General features: G+C 44.5%; 1 protein-coding gene across 3 annotated transcripts in view; it reads left to right on the top strand.

Moving 5' to 3' along the window:
* Positions 1-18,776, top strand: part of MGAT5 (alpha-1,6-mannosylglycoprotein 6-beta-N-acetylglucosaminyltransferase) — a 236,132-nt gene that overhangs the window by 39,562 nt on the left and 177,794 nt on the right. Inside the window, exon 1 of one of the 3 annotated variants that reach the window (XM_068245940.1) lies at positions 7,000-7,044. The exons of the other annotated variants lie outside the window; for them this stretch is intronic. The gene's annotated coding sequence lies outside the window, so the exon portion shown is untranslated. Of the gene's footprint in view, positions 1-6,999; positions 7,045-18,776 lie in introns of those variants that run through there. 3 annotated transcript variants of the gene reach the window in all.

Here is an 18,776-nt window from a genome sequence, read left to right as displayed (position 1 = left end):
GCGCCCTCTAGTGGGCTTTCATGCAACAGTTTTTTTTTTTTTTAATTAAAAAAAAACCCTTCCGCAGCCGCCCTGGCGATCTTAATAGACCGCCAGGGAGGTTAAGTCTTGAACACCAGCAGTTGAATCGCTCATTCTTGATTACCCTAGCCATACAGCTCGCTTTTTCTGTTGACGTGAAGAAGCTGATAACACCTGAGAAATTGCTGTCTTTAAAGTTAATTCAAAAGAATTCATAGAAGTCAATCACCTCCTCCCTTTCTGAACTTTGTTTCCGACTGTTGTGTTTACCTGGGCACTTCCATCCACCTGTTACAAGTAGTTGGCTATACAGTATATACACATTTTACAATCCACTTCTGGCTTGGGCTAATCTTTGCATAATAAAGTCGATCGCTTTGTCGATTGAATCAGAATCTCTAGATGTATGGCTACCATTAGAATATACAGTGGCTTGCAAAAATATTCAGCCCCCTTGAAGTTTTCCACATTTTGTCACATTACTGCCACAAACATGCATCAATTTTATTGGAATTCCACGTGAAAGACCAATACAAAGTGGTGTACATGTGAGAAGTGGAACGAAAATCATACATCATTCCAAACACTTTTTTTTTACAAATAAATAACTGCAAAGTGGGGTGTGCATAATTATTCGGCCCCCTGAGTCAATACTTTGTAGAACCACCTTTTGCTGCAATTACAGCTGCCAGTCTTTTAGGGTATGTCTCTACCAGCTTTACACATCTAGAGACTGAAATCATTGCCCATTCTTCTTTGCAAAACCGCTCCAGCTCAGTCAGATTAGATGGACAGCGTTTGTGAACAGCAGTTTTCAGATCTTGCCACAGATTCTCGATTGAATTTAGATCTGGACTTTGGGCCATTCTAACACATGGATATGTTTTGTTTTAAACTATTCCATTGTTGACCTAGCTTTATGTTTAGGGTCGTTGTCCTGCTGAAAGGTGAACCTCCGCCCCAGTCTCAAGTCTTTTGCAGACTCCAAGAGGTTTTCTTCCAAGATTGCCCTGTATTTGGCTCCATCCATCTTCCCATCAACTCTGACCAGCTTCCCGGCCCCTGCTGAAGAGAAGCACCCCCAGAGCATGATGCTGCCACCACCATATTTGACAGTGTGTATGGTGTGTTCAGAGTGATGTGCAGTGTTAGTTTTCCGCCATACATAGCGTTTTGCATTTTGGCCAAAAAGTTCAGTTTTGGTCTCCTCTGACCAGAGCACCTTCTTCCACATATTTGCTGTGTCCCCCACATGGCTTGTGGCAAACTGCAAACGGGACTTCTTATGCTTTTCTGTTAACAAAGGCTTTCTTCTTGCCATTCTTCCATAAAGGCCAACTTTGTACAGTGCACGACTAATAGTTGTCCTATAGAGGAAACCAACATCCTCCAGTGGTAGACAGGTCATGTGTATGCTCAGTGTGTATTTTATCCCATAAGTGGGGCTTGCACTCTTTTGCAGGTAGGCACTCATCTGTTTTTAAGTAGCGCTGTTCATTTCCTTGCTATGTACCGTACTAATTTAATTCATTTTTGGTCAGCCGCTCCCACTTAACAGCTTTGCTTTTGGTGTATATGCAGAGCCTCTGTTTGGGTTCAAGGTGCGTTTGCAGTCTCTGGGGGGGCTCAGCGCATCTCTGATCGGAGGCCATTCGGAGGCGGCCTGGTGATGCGCTGATCCACCTTTTTGCGCAGGTTTACAGTTGTGCCATACTCCCATTTCTGAATGATCACTTGAACAGTGCTCCGTGGGACGTTCAAGGCTTTGGAAATCTTTTTGTAGCCTAAGTGTCCTTTTAAATTTCTCAATAACTTGATCCCTGACCTGTCTGGTGTGCTCTTTGGACTTCACAGTGTTGTTGCTCACAATATTCTCTCAGACAACCTCTGAGGCCGTCACAGAGCAGCTGTATTTGTACTGACATTAGATTACACACAGGTGCACTCTATTTAGTCTTTAGACAAGACGAGACAAGACAAATAACATTTATATTGCGCTTTTCTCCTGGCGGACTCAAAGCGCCAGAGCAGCAGCCACTAGGGCACGCTCTATGGGCAGTATAGCAGTGTTAGTGAGTCTTGTCCAAGGTCTCCTACTGAATAGGTGCTGGCTTACTGAACAGGCAGAGCCGAGATTCGAACCCGGGTCTCCTGCGTCAGAGGCAGAGCCCTTAACCATTACACCATCCAGCCCCTTTAGCACTCACCAGGCAATGTCTATGGGTAACTGACTGCACTCAGACCAAAGGGGGCTGAATAATTACGCACATGCCACTTTGCAGTTATTTATTTGTAAAAAAAAAAAAATTTGGAATCATGTACTATAGTCCTTCCACTTCTCACGTGTACACCACTTTGTATTGGTCTTTCACGTGGAATTCCAATACAATTGATTCATGATGCAGTAATGTGACAAAATGTGGAAAACTTCAAGGGGGCCGAATACTTTTGCAAGCCACTGTATCCTAACTTTTAGGACAGCAATATTCTAGGCTGAGTATGTCGGACTCTAATCAGCTAATTCATCCAAAACCCCAACAAAGGCTTCCTAAACCTTTTTAAATGGTCTCTCAGTCTGGTTCAGAATTAAAGACATAAATTAACTTTTGCACGATATTCTAGTTTTTCAAGTTCTGCCGGTATTTCCTGAACCTCGCACCCTGAGGGGAAAGGCTAATGATTCGAAAATTAGAGGTTTTGAAACACAAACTAGCCGCAGGTAGTTTGGCTAGTAGCGACACCAGGATATTCTGCATAGCTGTGTGACCGCCAGGAGCCCGGACCTGGGGAAAAAAGCAGCTTGCGGTAGTAGTCAGCTCATAGGTAAGAGGGCTAACGTCAAGGTGGTAGAGTTCAGCCTCAAGCTAGCAGGCGCTGTTCATGTAACAAATGGGCAGCCAGTGCTAAATTCCCCTGCAGGTACACAACCTCACCAAGGTGAAGAGCAGGCTAAGAATACTGTAACCAAAACTACCTCTTCAGCTCGCTTGACAACCTGCAGCACAAATGATCACCCTACAGTGAGAATGCTATTCAAAGTTTTAGGACATCCCCCTCCACATCCTAGACTTTTCTATTGCACGGATTACAGTACCCAGCATGAAAGAGGTCTTATTTGGGGTTTTGAGGTCACCAAGGACTGATGCTTCCCCCCCCTCCGGGGGACACAGGGGCAACAAGGGGCATGGAAAAGGACATGAGGGGGGGCAATAAAGGACACAAAGGGACATGGTGTCGAACACATGGAGAACACAAGAAGTAAAAGGGGTACACGAGGTACAAGGCCAACACAATAATTTGGGGGTGGAGGACCAGTAGATGCCCCTGGCTTAGTATTTCCCCCCCCCCCCCCCCTGGTTTTTGTCCTCAAATAGGTGCGTCTTATAGTCTGGAGGGTCTTTATATTTTGAAAAATACAGTATATATTCCTCACTCGCTTGTATGTTCTCCCCGTGTCTGCGTGGGTTTCCTTCGGGCACATCCCCAAAAACATAGTTAAGTTAATTGGCTTCCTCCTAAAATTGTCCCTAGACTAGGATACATACACTTGACTACAAGATACATAGACATATGACTATGGTAGGGATTAGACTTTGAGCCCCTCTGAGGGACAGTGAGTGACAAGACAATATACTCTGTACAGCGCTGCGGAAGATGTCGGTGCTATATAAATACTAAAATAATATTTCCACCATAGTACAAAATGGAGATCAGTGGGGAGCTTGGATATGAGTAGTACAATACACAGCACAATCACGGCATAAACCTCACCAATACTAGTACTTTTTCATTTTATAAAGTACAACAGAAACCGGATAAGTAAAACCTTCTTGTGAAGAGGTCTCTGTACAGCCTGTCCTTCAATGATGGTCACAGATTCCATCATGGTGTATTGTGACATTTACCTTTTTAAAGTGAACCAGAGATTCACTTGGCTTCGCTCAGGAATCATTATAGCAGAGCCACAAGGGGGCAGGCTTGGGCTTGAAAAGACATCAGAGAAGACAGACTCAGCTACGATTCCTGAGCAACGCCAGACTGCTCAGTCTGGGATTTTATCAGGGCTGATAACAAGCAGGCTGAGCAGTGAAGGATGAAACAGAGAGCAGGATAGGTATTTTTCTCTAATGTTCCCACTGATACATATGGTAAAATACATGAGGGTGCTTCGTGTCTGGTTCACTTTAACCCCCAGAGACCCAGTGTTGTAATATTACAACATCACGTTTAAGGCTACAAAAATAAACCCTCCCCCATTCCACCATAGGACCTATTAGTAATGTACATGAGGTTGTAAAAAGAAGAGAATGGGGGAGGGTTTATTTTTGTAGCCTTAAATGTGATGCAATATTACCACACTGGGTCTCTGGGGGTTTAGCTGGTGTCAGAGTTTTTCCATAGTAAATGTGTCTGGGTGTCACTGTTCATGTATCCCATCCATCAGGGAAATGAATGACGGCGGGCCAGAGGCTGGCATTGTGGTTGGCCTCTGCAGCACCCATTACCTGGCTATGATTGCAGGGGACGGGGGGGGGGGGGGGGGAGATGCGGTCAAGCATTGTTAGCAGCAGGCAGCGAGCTGCTGAGACCCGCCGCTGATAGAATTCCTGCCCAGAAAACTCAACAAAGGAAACCTGTCACTTACTGAGCGGATGCCAAACTCCTTTTTCATTATCGCAGAATGTGTTTATTTTGCATACAGAAAAAAAAAAATTCTTAAAGAGGAACTTTAAAGAGACTCCGTAACAAAAATTGCATCCTGTTTTTTATCATCCAAGTTCCAAAAGCTATTCTAATGTGTTCTGGCTTACTGCAGCACTTTCTACTATGACAGTCTCTGTAATAAATCAATGTATCTTTCCCCTGTCAGACTTGTCGGCCTGTGTCTGGAAGGCTGCCAAGTTCTTCAGTGTTGTGGTTCTGCTATGAACTCCCCCTTCTGGCCCCTCTCTGCACTCTGCCTGTGTATTATTTAGGATTAGAGCAGCTTCTCTCTTATCTTTTACAAGCTGGATAAATCATCCTCTGAGCTGGCTGGGCTTTTACATACTGAGGAATTACAAACAAGGGCAAAGCTGTTTGCAGGAAGAAAAGAGCAGCCTGAAACTTCAGTGCATGGGGGAAAGAAACACACAAATGATCTCTTGAGATTCAAAAGGAAGGCTGTATACAGCCTGCTTGTGTATGGATGTATTTTCTATGTGTGGACATACTGTACATCAACCTACTTCCTGTTTTGGTGGCCATTTTGTTTGTTTACAAACAAACTTTTTAAAACTGTTTTTAACCACTTTTAATGCGGCGGGGGGCGGCGAAATTGTGACAGAGGGTAATAGATGTCCCCTAACGCACTGGTATGTTTACTTTTGAGTGATTTTAACAATGCAGATTCTCTTTAAGGATTGGACTTCATCCCAATCAGTAGCTGAATACCCCCTTTCCCATGAGAACCCACCTTTACCTTTTTCTCAAATAAATCAGTAGGGTCTGTATGGCTGATGTTGTGGGGAAACCCCTCCCACAGTGTGATGTCATGACCATGGTCCTGACAGTTAGCTGTTATTTCCCACAATGCAACAAGGTTCACAGACAGCAGTTTCCAACTGCCAAGCAACCAGTATCTCCCTCTGTGCATAGAACGGTCAGTAATAAACATTCCGTACAGATCACCAGGCAGAACTAAAGCGGTCACCACCAAAGATACTATTCAGAATGTAAATGAGAGTGGAAAGATTTTACAATGGGCAAACGCTGACTAAATAATATATAAATGAATATTGTAAAAAAAAAAAGCAATTTTATTCATTCTTACTGCAGTTCCCCTTTAAGTTAGGTGTATTAAAAATACAAAATTGAATAAAAAAAATATACGTTTTTTTGCCAGATAAAAACAGGACATTAGCCTGCAGCACTGTTTTATACCTCTTCATGTCCTCAGCAAGCATTAGCTGCCTGACCACCCCCCACATTAGTCTGAGACCAGGGGCTCATTTGCGTCTGCGAATAGCGATTCGGAATTTGCGCTCTGTTTCCCAACCCCAAAAGTACTGCGTATTTTGCTGCAATGTCAGCATGATCGGGATTTTGACTCTCGTTGCCTTGAATACCATTCCGGTTCAATTGCAAAAAATGATTCACTGCAGCAATTGATCCGGAGGTATTTCATTCAAGCAAATGAGGGCCAGATCGCGATCCTTCTGAAATAACAAAAGGCAGTATCTTGGCGATTCAGAAAATGGTCCGCGATCGCAAATGCTGTTGAGGGCCCACTCCATAGCCAATCGGTAACTAAGTGCTTTTGGAATCGTGAGAGATTCTAAAGCTGGCCACTAATGATGCAATCTTTTTCATCCAATCTTACCATTTCTATGTAATATAATATACCGTAACTGCCTGAAGTATCCATTCAGTATATTTACTCACTTTACCCTTATACCACATAGATTTGGTAAGATTGGATCATTAGTGGCCACCATAAAGCATAAATTGCTATTGAAACTCTCTCTAGGGGGCCGTCCTAACCTGAAGGCTTGGTACGCAATCATTCAGCAGGAAGATCTAGCTACAGCCAGCCGAGCGGACACTCTGTGCCCATGTGACTACAAGGTGAGTTCTTTGGACAGTAGGCAGCCTTAAAGAAAACCTGAACTGAAAATTAAGTCAAAATAAGCATACACAAGTCATACTTGCCTTCCATGTAGTCTACTCCTCAGTGTCTTTCTCCTGTCCCGCGTCCTGTTTGTCCACTGTGATCAAGGGAATTTTCCGTCCATTTTGAAAATGGCCATTACCCATAACCGCTTCCTGGTCAGCACACTGTTAAACTGTAACATCGCCCACTTGAGCCATAGGGAAACATGGACATTACCTGGTACTTGAGTTTTCCTCTCAGCTATAACTGACAGCAACTGATATTTTACTGACGGCAACTGATATATTTCAGATCTGACAAAATTTTGTCAGAACTGGAAGGGATTATAGTCAGAAAAAAATGGTGAGCTTCTGAGAGGAACTGATGGCAAGGTAACTATGTAATGTTCATTTGAAGTTACCTCGTGTTTATTTTAAATATTTTTACTCAGTACAGGTTCTCTTTAAAGGACAACTGTAGTGAGAGGAATATGGAGGCTGTCATATTTTCCTTTTAAACCATACCAGTTGCCTAGCAGCCCTGCTGATCTATTTGGCTTCATGCTTGTTCAGGGTCTATGGCTAAAAGTATTAGAGGCAGAGGATCAGGTCCTTTTTTTTTTTTTTTTAAAGCAGCAGGGTCAGACATACTATGCCAGGAAAAACACACATATGTAGATAAGTACTTATTCTACTTGCATAACAGATGTATTGTACTGTCCAGGTTTTTATTTAATTTTATATAGTAAATAAAGAGAATTCTGTTCCTGGCATTTGCCATCTTGGTTCCTTCTTTCTGAAGCCAATACTGATGTCCTTTCCCCATCCGAGGTCAGTACCCCCCAGTTAATCTTTTTGATGTTAGTCTCTTTAATGGCTGGAATATTCAGTTTCCTCTGAGATTTCTTCTGTGATTTTCCCCATTTCTAGACTGCAGTAATCCTGACCAACGTTCCCTGGTGTTCCATTGTTCAGTCAGTGCTAGGGCACCTGGCCAACTGTATTGCCATAAGTAAACACTTATATCAGACTACAAATTCCTGAGTAAAGGGGAGGGGGGGTAGCCTTGGAGCACCGCAACCTGCCGGCCGGGGCAGTGATGTGTTGAGTGTTTGGCCAGAGTGTTTGGCCAGTAGCTCTCTACTGAAATGTTTACATTTTCACGAGCATAAATCAAACCACCTACAAATCCTTTATGGAGCTGCAAACGCCTGCAACCTTATATGTGTGTGACAATACTCCTCGATTGTAACCGTGCAAGACCTAGAATATATCACACAATCATTTTAACTACAGGTATGCATTTGTTATCCACACTGTGTAGCTAGTTCTGGAAATGCTTGACACCCGATAGCTTGCAAGTTTATTGGATCGAGGCCAGGATTATGAGATTCACTTTTCCTCAGTGTCTGCTTCCTCCAGACGTCCTTAGTAAATCTGGCCCACTGAGTGGTGCAAATTTATTTCTATGGTGACAACCATAAGGGCTCACATCAGAGCCCTTTTCATGCGTTTCAACACAAAAGCAATTCTTTGCGTTAACCATGGTAAAATGAAAGTCCATAGACTTTCATTTTACCTTTCACACCAACGCTGCGTTTCGGTGCATTGCGGTTCGCCACACCCTGGATCGTTGAAACGCTGGGAGCCGGCCGTTTCCTGTCGGGTTCAATTAATAGCTACCACCGCTGATTGCGTCGCACCGCAGATTCCCGATGACACGCCGCAGGCTATTCAACTCGTGCAGGAGAACGACTCCTGCACACGTTGTCTAATGTAAAAGAGGCCTAAGCAAAGCTGAAGCAATGTAGGCAAGGAGGGGGACTTTTTTTTTTTTTTTTTTTTTAAAGATATGTTTTAGATTGTCTTCTGCTGCTTCTTGATACTCTGATTCTGCCCTCAGATTTCTTCCTCGTAAACAGTTTCTCACTGGATGTGAGTTCCTTAGATTTTGGCAGTGTAGGTGATGACACATGGGAATGCATTCTTTTGTGAACTAAGGCCTGGCTTTTAACTTAGCTGTAGGGTGAACAGTGGTGCCTGGATGAGTGAATCTGTGAATGCATTTGTTTGAACATTTGCATGAGTTTGCAAAGGGTTAAAGGGGTTATGTGGGGTATAAAACAAAAAACAAAAGTGTTACTTACCTGGAGCTTCTACCGGCCCCCTGCAGCTATTAAGTCCCACGCCGTCACTGAAGCCCCCCTCAGTTCGTTGCTGCCGGTGACCTGGTAATTATTTGTCTTAATAGACGAATAGCACTGCGGCTGCGCGGCCGTGCACGTCATCGGGAACTTACTGCGCAGGCACAGTACAAGAAAACTTCGTTCTGCGCAGCGAGGGACACACGCGGCCACGGCTGTGCATCCGCAGAGCTATTCGTCTAGTTAGACAAATAATAAGCAGGTCACCGGCAGTGACAAATGAAGGGGGCTTCAGTGACTGTGTGGGACTTAATAGCTGCAGGGGGTCGGTGGAAGCCCCAGGTAAGTGACTTTGTTTTTGTTTTTTTTTATACCCCACAGAACCCCTTTAATTTGTTTTTTGCTATTTTCTGGTCACACCCCCTTTAGCGCCTCTCTTTCCTTAATTATTTAAATGTCCTAACTACAGGTGATGTGTCTGGATATGTTTCTTTTCTTGTCACGGACCCTTGTGGCCAGGGTTTTAATCCAGTGCACTCCCTCAAGTATGCAAAGGGTTAATTTGTTTATTGTATATTTAAAGGGGGCCTAAACTGAAGATATGGATTTTTCCTTTTAAAATAATACCAGTTGCCTGACTCTCCTGCTGATCCTGTGTCTCTAATGCTTTTAGCCACAGCCCCTGAACAAGCATGCAGATCAGGTGCTCTGACTCCAGTCAGACTGGATTAGCTGCATGCTTGTTTCAGGTGTGTGATTCAGCCACTACCGCAGCCAAAGAGATCAGCAGGAATGCCAAACAACTGGTATTGTTTAAAAGGAAACATTCATATCCCTGTCAGTTTAGGTTCCCTTTCAACATTTACAAAGTAGATTGAATGTTTTGTGGTCTCTGCTCAGTGGCAGCCTATTGTGTCCCTGAGTGAAAATGCATTAACTATTGACCCTTTTATTTAATCTTTCCCAGCACTAAGAAGTTGAATTCATTCAGGAAAACTGTTATGGCTGTAATTTGCTTATCAGCGATGTTTACTATCTTCCCCGGCAAGACAGCTGTCCCTTTCATGCCTGAAAATTAACTCTTTCAGGCAGCATAAACAGCCTGGTTATTTGTGTTTTGCACTGTACATACACCGTTTTATATGTTGCCTCGGGTACACAAAGTTAACATCTGAGTCCTTCCTGAGTTCCATATGATTTTTGTCAACATCCGTGCTTATATCTCATTAGCTAGACAGGCGGCTCAGAGTGCTGACGAGACTTTGCTGCAGGGGACTGTAAAGTTGGGTTGCGCTGGATTCTCACTGGCTTAAAGCAGCACAATACAAGTAATGTTGATTATTTGTGGCGTTGATTAGTCGCCTCTGTTAAAGCGTTGTTGTCCTTTAAGTCTTTTAGAACTACATTTGATGTTTTGTTCAACCCAAAATGGTGCTCTTCAAGCGCTTTTTGTACAAGCAGCAAAGAGAGGCATCCAGCTCTGGAGAGGAACGTGCAAGACCTGCAGTTCAGCTTCAAAGAGAAATGGAAGCTGATTGATCTTCTACAGACGGCGTAGTTCCTTCATAGTGCGCTGTTTATATTTTAAAGGGCCTGTAAATCTAGAGTGCAGGTTGGCAGGCCTGGAAAGAGCTGCATTTTGGAAAGAACAGAATTGCAGCTCTGTCTTAAAGTGGATCCGACAAGAAAAACGAACAAGTAACTTGTCTATATATCTTATCTAAAGTTTAGATAGTTTACACAGCAAATCTAGCTGCAAACAGCTTTAATAGAATATGATTATTTCTTCCTGTGATACAATGACAGCAGCCATGTTGTTTGTAAACATTAAACAGAGGCAGGCTTATCTGTATCTTGAGCACTCAGCCTGTGAAAAAAAATCTAATCCTCCCTCCTCCCCTCTGCCTCTGAAATCAATGGCTAGTAACGCCTCCCATGAGTCCTTGCTACTGCCAATGCTCTCTGAAAAGCTGTGGGCGTGGTTTATTTAGTTTATAGGGAATTAGAGTATTAAAACAAAAACAAGTATTTGGCTTGAGGAATGCCCTGTAAGCAATAGGAAAGGAACACTATTATGCAATGAGTAAAAGTTCACCCCGGATTCACTTTAAAGTGAACCAGAAATGGTTCACTAGTGCTAATTTATACTTACCTTGGCTTCCTCCAGCCCCGTAAGTACCACCGTACTCATCCCTTCCATTATGCTGCTATGACTCCTGGTAAGCCCGGAGAGTCACATCCTTCTGCGCATGCGTGGCTTTGCCGGGGGCGCACTCCTACCCTCTGGAGCGTTCCATGCAGAACGCTCCACGGGTCGGGAGCACAGCCAAGTCGTGCATGCGCAGAAGGCATCTACTGGTGGCGACTGAACGGATTACCGGGAGTCGTAGCGCCAGAGCGGAAGGGCTGAGGAGGACGGCGAGGGAAGCCACAGTGCTTATGGGGCTAGAGGAAGCTCCAGGTAAGTATAAATTGATAGTGTACCGTCTCTGGTACACTTTAAAGTTCACTTTAAAGACTGGGTTCTACGGCTCTTCCAATGTTAATATACCTTAACCACTTCACCCCCCCAGTGCTAAATTTCTCCGTCCCTCTGCGCACCGCTTCACCCCCAGGGACGGAGAAAGGCGCACTTGTTTATTTACTTGCTGGGAGTGGGCGGGGAACTCTCGCGCACACTCCAGCCAGCCCGCACAGCAGGTGACTAATTGGATGTTAGGAACGAGCGTTCCTAAATCCAATTAGCCTCGCCGATTGCCAGTAGAATGAAGACGGCTTTAAACAAAAGCCGTCTTCATTCAAAACAATGTAATGTAAACAAATGTGCAGCGCGCGATCGCGCGCCCCCGCGACCCGCGCGCGCACACACACCCCGGCTCTGCAGTACAATGATTGGTTATGGAGACTCTCCAGTCCCCAATAACCAATCATAGTACATAAATACTACAATGGAGGCAGCGCTGAAAGGTAAAAATAGCGCTGGTGTTTCAGGGGTAAAACCCCTCAGTTGTGAAATGGTTAAATCACTGTATTTTAAAATGTAATACATGGTATGTATATAGAGTGGGGTGTAGTACTGTATTAGCCAGGCCTATTTTAACATTGAGTTTCAAGCAACCAGAAAAGCAGTTATCTGGCATCACCCAATCCCCATCAGTGCTGAATAACCGGGCCTCTACTGTAGTAAGCTTTGGTTTATGTTGGCGGAGGATGTGGTAGGTTTACTTTAAGGGCTGTCACTTTAAGGGCTGTCACAGCTGCCTGTGCTGGTGATTTGGTTTACACAAAGGGACACATGTTTGGGAGGGGTGTGACCCTGCTCACGGGTGTAGTAGGATGCTATTTTGGTGACCCCCGGTTGAGCACCTCCTGTTCTTATCTATCAATGGCTTTTCCTCCTCTATATCTCTGCTGATAAGAATGCAAAGCTCCTGTCTAATCTTAGACGCTACGCTACCTGTGTTATTGTGTTATGGGTCTGATGCGTATTCAGCCGATGTCAGGCCCAGATTGACTTGTCTCGGCATCAGTTTATGAGTGCCACTCGGTTATCTGAAGATGTGTCTGGGGACATGCCTCTCAATCTTAGTAATTTTCTTCCGAGCGTGACAATCCGGGGTGAAATTGTGCAGTAAATCGGCTCAGATCTGTCTGGTTTAACCCGTAGGGTGAATATATTAGGGGTGAGTCAGACGCGTCTCGCTTAAATTTGTAGCACAGAAGGAAGCACAAGTTCCGGGGAACTCTCTGACATCTGGGCTGATTTGATTGATGTAGCGCAGATTCTCGGTACAAGGCGTTTTGTAATTCTGTGAGTAATGATCTGCTAGTTATTTGTTAAACGTGTGCCGTTCTCTTGCTTGGCTGTTTTCTCTTCCCTTTATCAAATCACCTCGTAAAGAGAAACTGTAGTGAAAATAACCGAACGAATAAAATTGTATACAATATTGATTTTTAGATTTAGGGTCTGCTCACACTTGTGCAGAGACAGGGCGGAAACGGTAATGGCATCGCGGAGGTGGATGCCTGCCATCCATTCTGCATCACATGTAACCATTTCCCCCCGTTGGTTCAGCTTCTGCACCTCGCGGCATGTCAGCAGCATCGCCTGTACGCATCGCCGCTCGATCCCTTCAACAACCTGGAGACCGGCAGATGTATGCAGCTCTCCATAGGCTGCGGCAGGCAAATTCTCCCAAGCAACGTCGTGACGTCATAGGGGACTCCGATCCACCCCACAGCGCTGCCTGGCACAGATTGGCCAGGCAGCGCAGGGGTCTGGGGGGGCTGCGGCCACGGCGCGACTAATAGCGGCGGATCGGCGGGTAGCGGCGGCGATCGCATAGCACACACAGCTAGCAAAGTGCTAGCTGCGTGTAGCAAAAAAAAAATTTATGCAAATCGGCCCAGCTGGGCCTGAGCGGTGCCTTCCGGCGGCATAGCCCGTGCTCGGCACGGTCTTACCGCCAGGGAGGTTAAAGCAAGTGTGAACCAGCCCTTAGTCGGTATTTGCCCATCGTAAAATCTTTCCTCTCCCTGATGTACATTCTGAGATGCGACATCTGTAGTTCTGCCAATTGATTTGTACAGAATGTTATTTCTGAGTTCTATGCACAGTGCAACGAGGTTCACAGACAGCAAACGCTCAGGACCATGGTCATGACATCACACTGTGGGAGGGGTTTCACCACAATATCAGCCATACAGACCCCCCAGATAATCTATGAGGGCTGGTGCACACCGAGCGGCTTTTTGGGCGTTTTCAGATCCGCTTGCGGCTGCGGATCTGCTTGGTCAATGTATCTCAATGGGGTGGTGCACACCAGAGCGGGGGGCGTTTTGCAGAAACGAAAAATGCCTGGGTGAGGCATTTTTTGGATTGCGGGTGCGTTTCTGCCTCAATGTTAAGTATAGGAAAAACGCAAACCGCTCTGAAAAACGGCACTTCAGAGCGGTTTTGCAGGCGTTTTTGTTACAGAAGCTGTTCAGTAACAGCTTTACTGTAACAATATATGAAATCTACTATACTGAAAACCGCAGCAGCAATCCGCAAAACGCTAGCAAAACGCCTCATAAAAATAAAAAAAAGCGTTTAAAAATCTGCTAGCATTTTGCAGATCTGCTAGCGGGTTTTGGTGTGCACCAGCCCTTAGGCCTGGTGCACACCAGAGGAGTTTTTCTGAGCGTTTTGAGTTTTTACATCTGCTGCTAATGTTATCCTATGTGTTTGTGCACACTGGAGCAATGAGGTTTTGTAAAAAACCCCATAGCATTACATTGGGAAGAGCTTTTGAAAGGTTTCAAAAGCTCTTCCCAATGTAATGCTATGAAGTTTTTTTACAAAACCTCATTGCTCCAGTGTGCACAGACACATAGGATAACATTAGCAGCCGATTTAAAAACTCAAAACGTTCAGAAAAACTCCTCTGGTGTGCACCAGGCCTTAGAGAAAAGGTAGAGATTTCTTGTGGCTGGTGCTTTTGAGGTAATCTACGCAGGCCCAGCCTGAACACCGACCACAGCTCATGGGTTCCCGACTGACATATGATGCATCTGTCCACCCACCGCAAGAGCCTAAAAACAAGTTTACTAGAACAGTCCTATTATATCCGGATTTACTATACCAGGCGTTACTCCCATATACTAATATGGGGTTTGCATGGGACCTGGGCATTTAAAGGAAACCAGAGATGAACGCTTTGGCACAAAATAAACATATCCCCCGATAGATTTTACAAAATTAAATACTATACCTGGTATTTTTGCCGCTCTGGTGTGCCTTTTAGTTAGAAAAAAAAAAAAAAAAAAACTCCAGGCAAAACACAGTTCATCAGAAAAGCATATTATTTACTGGGTTGTGTGCAAAACATTTCTAAAAACCTCTTATGAATAACAAATATAGGTTAAAAAAGTTTTTCAATATACCCTTACATTAGCAACTTCTCCCATCTCATCACAGCTCTCTGTGATGCTGCAAATATACAGAACAGGAAATTAGAGCCAGAAGGGAGCAGGCTTGGGCTTGAGAAGACAGACTCCGCTGTAATGATTCCTGAGCAAAGCCAGACTGAATGCTCAGTCGGGGATTTTATCAGGGCTGATAGCGAGCAGGCTGAGCAGTGAAGGATGAAACCGAGAGCAGAGTAGGCGTTTCCTCTAATTTTCCCACTGATATATATCGTAAAATACATGGGGGTGCTTCTTCTCTGGTTCACTTGAAAGTGGATCCGAGATGAACTTTTATTCATTGCATAATTGTGTTCCTTACATATAGTTTATAGGGCATTCCTCAAGCCAAATACTTTTTTTGTTTTTTTTTTTGTTTTAATACTCTAATTCCCTATTAACTAAACAAGCCTCGCTCACAGCTTCTCCAAAACGCCAAGGCACTCAGACCCATGTAGCAAGGGCTTATGGGAGCTCAGTCTGGGCAGGAGGAGGAGGAGGTTACTAGCCAGAGATTTCAGAGGCAGAGGGGAGGGGGGAGTGATTTTTTTCACGGGCTGAGGGGTGGAGATGCAGTTGCAGATTACCTGTGTAATGATGACAAACAGAACATGGCTGCTCTCGTATCACAGGAATAGATCATCATAAACTGTTGAAACTGTATGCAGCCAGATTTGCTGTGTAAACTATCTAAACTTTAGATGAGCTATATAGACAAGTTACTTGTTAGTTTTTCATCTCGGATCTGCTTTAATTTACTATACCCAAAGTTTTACTATATCCGTTTACTATAACAATATTAGACTGTAGTACCTCAAAGACTGAAGCGACTCAGTGAGTTGAGCACAAACTCAGAAACGGGACAGTGGGTAGGAGAGAAGCCTAGAAGTGCACTTTTGGTTTAGTGGTGTCTGTAGACAAAACTGTTTTTACACCCTGTTGAGTGCTTTTTTTTTTTTTTTTTACATGTGAAAATTCAAGTGGCACGGTGGTAAATGAGTTACTGAGCTGAATGAGCTAATGATCTATAAATGTACAGCATGTGAATCTGTTAGTTTTTAATTAGCTGATCTTTTTATAAAGGTGCAAGGCGTGATGTAGTACGTTAACAGCAAAATGTTTACCAAGACATTCTCCACGCCCCAGTTTAGGCATAGATGTCTTTCCAGCTCTGCATACGCACTCTGTCGCAATCTGTGTAGAGCAGGGGTAGGGAACTTATGGCTCGGGAGCAGATGTGGCTCTTTTGATGGCTACATCTGGCTCAGTTAGGAGTTGATTCACTAAGCTACACCGCTCAAGCAGCGCAGCTTAGTGTGGCAGCGCAAGTAACATTTCCAAAGTAGCCACGCTGCTGCTGTAGCCTGCACCACTAACTTACTCACGCTCCCCCCCCCCCCCCCCCCCCAAAACAGCTGCTCCAACTGTTCCACTCTGGAACCTGTCCGGTCAAGTGACTTTGTAGGATGAGATCCCCGCAGTTTGATTGGCCCAATAGGCTGCCTGTCACTTGACAGGCAGCCTATTGGGCCAAAGTGCGGGTATCTCGTCCTACAAAGTGAATCAACCCCCAAGTCGGCTAGCTAATTGTACAAACTGTGATAGAACTCGCCTTTTTAGCTCCACCCTCAAATTACTAAGTTGCCCATGTGTGTGATCTTTCTGCGCAGGAGAACAATAACGAAGCACACCCCAAGTACAACATTATTGCTCTGATTTATGTATGTGAAAACTGGGTATATATGGACAGTCAGTGAGTGCAGGATTTTACAGTCCAATCAGATACTTTCTACAGGATGACATACATGTTTGGCTAGTTTGTCATTATATTTACATACTAGTGACTTAGCCCGTTTAAAAACGGACTAGGTCTGACGCTAATATCGCCGCGCACACCCTCCCGCGCGACGCACACGCCCGCGCCACCCTTCTGGCCCCGTCCTCCTCCGGCTCTCCGCAGTGTCTCTGCATCTGTCCCTGCACATGCACAGTGCAAAAAAAGCACGGACACAGGGACGGACGCAGAGACATTAGGGTTATATTAGGTAGGATACTGAATAGCAATGCTTTCTACTTTAATACAATGGTGTACACTTTAGTATGTTTGGCTAGCTGACCTTAGTTTGTTGTCTTTACTTATATACACAATAGAAAAGACCCATAAAAACAATGCATTCTAGCTTACATAAGTGGTCACAAGATCAATGGGTAGCTCCTTTATCAAATAGCACACATTTTAACAGACTTATCTTTATATCTGTCTAGAGACGGGCTTCAAGTCACATGTTTGTGACTCTGTATTAGGGGTGGTCATCCAGATGTAAATCATTTTGAGTGGATGCAAACCCTATGTTAATGTGATGCAAATAAATACGGCTAGGTGCTGGACCTATGAGATGCACTAGCTGATCTTTCTAATACCTATATACATTTGCATAGAGTTTGTTTGTTATGCATCATTCTGACAACATTATATCATCATTGACCATCAGGAGTTCCTATTATCTTTCAAAGCGGCACATGAAGCAAAATTTTAACAAAGAAATGGATACTTACCTCAGTAGTGGGATGTGTCTAGATAGTACAGAGCTCTCCCATTCTTAAACTCCATGGTTCAAGTGCTGGGTCCCTCTAAACACATTGAACAAGAGCTTGTCAAATGTTTTTTGTGGCCACGATTCCAACCCCCCTCCTCCCTTCCTTGTATGAGTGCATCTGTACTGGACATGCTTGAGTAAGGTCCATGCATTCCCAGTAGAATGTAGCCACACCTCCCTTTTATGAGTGCATCTGTACGGGACATGCTTGAGTTAAGGTCTATGCATTCCCAATAGAATGCAGCGACCCCCCCCCCCCCCTCCTCTCCCGCCTTATGTATAAGTGCATCTGTGCTGGGCAAGCTTGAGTAAGGTCTATGCATTCCCAGCATAATTTATCCACACCCCCATGTATGAGTGCATCTGTACTGAACATGCTTGAGTAAAGTCGATGCATTCCCAGTAGAATGTTGCCACACCCCTATGTATGAGTGCATCTGTACTGGGCATTCTTGAGTAAGGTCTATGTATTCCAGGGCTTTGGAGTCGGTCCAAAAATCCTCCGACTCCTCAGTTTAGGATTCCACCGACTCCGACTCTGACTCCTCGACTCCGACTCCTCTAATTTGCATATTACAATTTTGTTGATTAAAAGTATGCAACATGAAATTCGTCTCTTAACTGCCAACGCTTAGGAATTTTACAAGACAACTGAAGTGAGAAGGATATGTAGACTAACTATATTTATTCCCTTTAGACTAAAACTAGTCCTTGGTAAGAGTACTTGTAAAAGGTACAGACCGGAACAAAGAACATCTATCAGGCCCTAGGCAATGTAAGTGTGGGTACATGTAAGAATGATGTGCAGGTACTCTGCAGGGGAATGAGGAGATTCTTCCTCTAATACACATTCTTCATGCACAATCTGAACAAGGTTTATGGGTGACAGACAACACCTCTGTGTTCAATGTGCACAGCATTCTCAGTGGATTCCCTGCAGCTCTGTGGGGAGTGCATATGTAGTGTATAGTACTACTGTGTAACAAAGTAAACCTGAGACAGATGAAATTAAAGTTTTATACATACCTGGGGCTTCCTCCAGCCGCCTTCAGGATAATCAGTCCCTCGTTGTCCTCCTCCACAACCTGGATCTTCTGCTATGAGTCCAGGTACTTGAGCCAGTCTGGTGTAGTGCGCATGCACACACTCCGCCGTCAGGAGCATACTACACCTGTGCAGCACTATTACGCAGGTGCAGAATGCTCCTGGCTGTGGAAGCGGCATGCGGCCGGACAGCGCTGACTGGCTGAATTACCAGGACTCATAGCAGAAGATCCGGGTGGTGGAGGACAGCGAGGGACTGATTAGCCTGAAGGGGGCTGGAGGAAGCCCCTATGTATAAAACTTTACTTTTCATCCGTCTCAGGTACCCTTTAATTTGTAGTCACCAAACCAAATTTTAACATATCAAATTATTTGATTTCATCAGCAAAGGGAG

Source organism: Hyperolius riggenbachi, chromosome 7 (genome assembly GCF_040937935.1).
Source record: "Hyperolius riggenbachi isolate aHypRig1 chromosome 7, aHypRig1.pri, whole genome shotgun sequence".
NCBI classification, from domain to species: Eukaryota; Metazoa; Chordata; class Amphibia; order Anura; family Hyperoliidae; genus Hyperolius; species Hyperolius riggenbachi.
This window is presented reverse-complemented; position numbering and strand designations above follow the sequence as displayed.